The sequence below is a fragment of the Colobus angolensis genome, unplaced genomic scaffold (genome assembly GCF_000951035.1).
Source record: "Colobus angolensis palliatus isolate OR3802 unplaced genomic scaffold, Cang.pa_1.0 Scaffold159, whole genome shotgun sequence".
Taxonomy (NCBI): Eukaryota; Metazoa; Chordata; class Mammalia; order Primates; family Cercopithecidae; genus Colobus; species Colobus angolensis.
In genome coordinates this window covers 6,479,088-6,482,168 of record NW_012114699.1, presented here as the reverse complement: position 1 = coordinate 6,482,168, position 3,081 = coordinate 6,479,088, and the positions used below count along the sequence as shown (strand labels likewise).

The following is a 3,081-nucleotide window of genomic DNA, read 5'->3' as shown; positions in this document are numbered from 1 at the left end:
GACTGCTCCCCCCGAAGCCCACCACTAAGCCCTCCCACTCCCCGGCCGCGATCCGCTCGAATCCAGCTCCGCTGGGCCTGCTGTCCCTTCCTCACGCCCCTTAGGACCCGGGGTGGGGGAGCCCTGGGATTCGCGGCCATCCGTCTCCCTCCTTCTCCAAGGGCCAGGGGATTGCCCCTGAACCCGAAACCCGGCCCCGTAACCGGAGCCTCCCTCCTTCCAGCCCTCGGCTTCGCTCGCCGACCCCTTGCCTCCAGGCCTGGCGCGAAGCGGGTGGAGGGCTTGCACGCCGGATCTCCCCTCTGGCTTGCCGGTGCTAGTGTGAATTGCCCCCGATCTCATCTTCCTTCAATTTAAGCCCCCTCCCCGCCGCGCCCGACCCGGCGGCCCCCGCCCCTAGAGCGAGGGCAGCGGAGCCAGGGCGCTCCGAAGTCATCCCCCGCCTTTTTTCCAGGGACTCGGATAATTGCCCCTGCCCCCATCACAGCACTCCCACTCCCGAACCCAGGCCCCGCCGCCACCTAGGGGTACCCCTTACCCTACGGTTCCCGCACCCCAGCGCCGGGAAGAAAGCAGCCCTGAAGAGCACCCGTCGCACCTCCCCTCTGAGGTTGGAGGGTATTTTCTCCCGGTCTCTTCAAGACTTCATCACGGACACCCCCCCCCCAAAAAAAAAAAAAAAAAAAGCCTTTTCTCGCCCTGCCCTGCTAGCCAGCCTCCCTTCGGATCGTCGGATCCCTGGATCGGGGGTTGGGGTCAGGTAGTTAACAAGACCATAGCCTCCACCTCCTTTTCCGAGGAGTGGGGTAATTCCTATGGTTTCCCCCCCAGGATCAACCGACCCCCGTTTCCATGGAGACCCCCGCCCAGCCGGGAAGAAGACTCTCAGATCTTGGCGAACGAGTCTCACCTGGCTAAGAGAGAAGGGGGTCGAGGAGGGGGTAGGGCAAGTCAGGGGATGGGGTACGAAGGTGGGAAGTGGAGGGGAGCTGTCCCGAAGGGAGGGGCGAAGACAGAGCCAGCTCCAGGGAGCGCTACGTCCGGGGACACGAAGAGGACGGCGCCCCCGGGGGGCAAGCCGAGCGGCCGCAGGGAGAAGAAGGAACAGGGTTGGAGAAAGGCTTAAGATAGAAAGAAGCGGGTGGGGGGATACGAAAAAGCCGGGGAGTCAAAAGGGGTGGAGGGGTTGGGGGAGAGAGAAAAAAGACGCACCTGTTCCCGGGTCGGCTCCGCGGGGAGGCTCAGGCCGCCACCCGGGCTCCCTCTTACTCCCTCTTAACCGCCACCCGCCTAATACTGCCCCGATCTGATGCCGCCCTCCGCCCCTTATCGCCACCGACCTCCTTCTCCTCTCTCTCGGCGGCGGCGGCGGTCGGACTCTAGGAACTGAGAGGAAGAAGGGAGGGCTCAGCAAAGCGGAGGAGAGACAGAGCCACACACTGGCAGCAGCCGCGGCGAGCGAAAGAGTGAGGGGGAGAGCGGTGTGTGTGTGTGTCTGTGTGCAAGCGAAGCCTGGTGGAGTGGGTGCCGGTCGCAGAGCTCGACGGGAAGTGGAGTCCGGCTGGGTCCGCGGGCGGCGCCAACCCCCGCGCCACCGGACTACAACTCCCAGAATGCCGCCTACGCGGGTGGGGGGGAATGGGGAGGAGGAGGCGAAGGGAGGGAGCGAGCAAGAGAGGGAGGGACGAAAGCAGGGAGCAAGCGGCGGCGAAGGGGGCAGAGCCAAGCAGCCCCGGTGACACTGGGAGGGGAGGAGAGGAGGAGGGGATCGCTGAGAGGACCGAGCGGATTCCGGAGAGGGAGGCAGCAGTGGCTGCAGCAAGCCGGGCAAAAAGCTAGACTCCCGGGAGAGGCGGAGGCGCTCAACCTGCGGGGCTGCAGGAGCCCCACATCCCCCCTCGCGCCTCGACGCCCCTCGAAGGGGGAGGTTGAGGAATGGAGAGGGTCAGTGAGCCGCGGCCAAGAGGTTCCCTCTCTTTCTTCCAACGCTCTCCACCTTATGCCCCGACCTGACTTTCTCAGGCCACTGGTGCGGATCCAGTGTGCAAATCTCAAGACCCCAGATCTCCTCTGCTGGGCAGCAGAGAACAGACGCATTCAGTCCCCTTCTCCCTGGGGCCTGAGGGAGGCTCCCCTTGCAGGCAGGGCGTGACTCCCCATTCTTCCCGCCCCCCTCTACCGTCGTCGCCACCCCCCCATCTCCCTCCCCGGAACCCCTCCCCTGAAGCCGGGGCTCGCCTCTCTGTCTCCCCGCCAAGACACGGAGTCCCTCTGGGGACGACTATCCAGCCCCCTCCCTTATACTGGGCCCCTACCCACCAGTATCCCCTTCATAGCGTTGCCCCCTCACCGAAATAATGGTGGGGGTGACCCGAGTTGGACTGGTGGCTACTTTCCCTCCAAGGCTAGCCGTCCTTCCTCACGCCGACCCTGTGTAGAAATAGAGAAGCATATTAATACTCCCGTCCCCCCTCCCCCCCGTTTGGATACCCGTGGAAGTGGCTCACAAGAAAGAGGGGTTGGTAGTGGAAGTGAGCAGGGGTTGAATCCCAATCTTCAAACCTCATCCCTGCCATGGAAATCCAGGTATTCGCCTTTTGCTTAACAGCCATTAAATCGCTTGGGTGGGGGGTAAATTATCTAAACCCCAATGTCCACGCGACTCGAAGCGACGCTACCTTGTAGGAATAAGATACGAACTAGGTTGCCGCCGCGGGAAGGAAAGTATCCCCCACCCCCGTCGCCGTCCACCCCCAAAAACACATACCCCTAGGAGAGTCAGATGGCTGAAGAAGGGGAAAGGAGGTGATAGTGCTGGAGAGTAAAAAGACTGTGGCGGGGAGGGTCCGCGGCCCCCACTATGAGAGCAGAATCCAGATGCTAAGAGGTGGGTGGGGGGTGCGGCATAATCGCAGACGGTGTCTTCCTCGCTTTTCCCGGAATCGCCGCTCGATCACCGTCTAACACTCGGAGTTGCTTACCACTCAGTCCCCTAGCCCCATTTGTGCGCGTGAGGCGGCCAGAGCCCGGGAAGCCCGGGCACAAACTCCGCGGAAGCTGGCCTTCGCTGCCGCCGCGCTG

General features: G+C 63.4%; 1 protein-coding gene across 1 annotated transcript in view; it reads right to left on the bottom strand.

Moving 5' to 3' along the window:
• The window catches only part of BCORL1 (BCL6 corepressor-like 1), a 79,842-nt gene extending 76,850 nt beyond the window's left edge, over nt 1–2,992 (bottom strand). Inside the window, exons 1-2 of the mRNA XM_011936977.1 lie at nt 2,768–2,992; nt 2,320–2,430 (exon numbers count right to left, since the gene is read on the bottom strand). The gene's annotated coding sequence lies outside the window, so the exon portion shown is untranslated. The remainder of the gene's footprint in view (nt 1–2,319; nt 2,431–2,767) is intronic.
• Nucleotides 2,993–3,081: the final 89 nt, after the last annotated feature.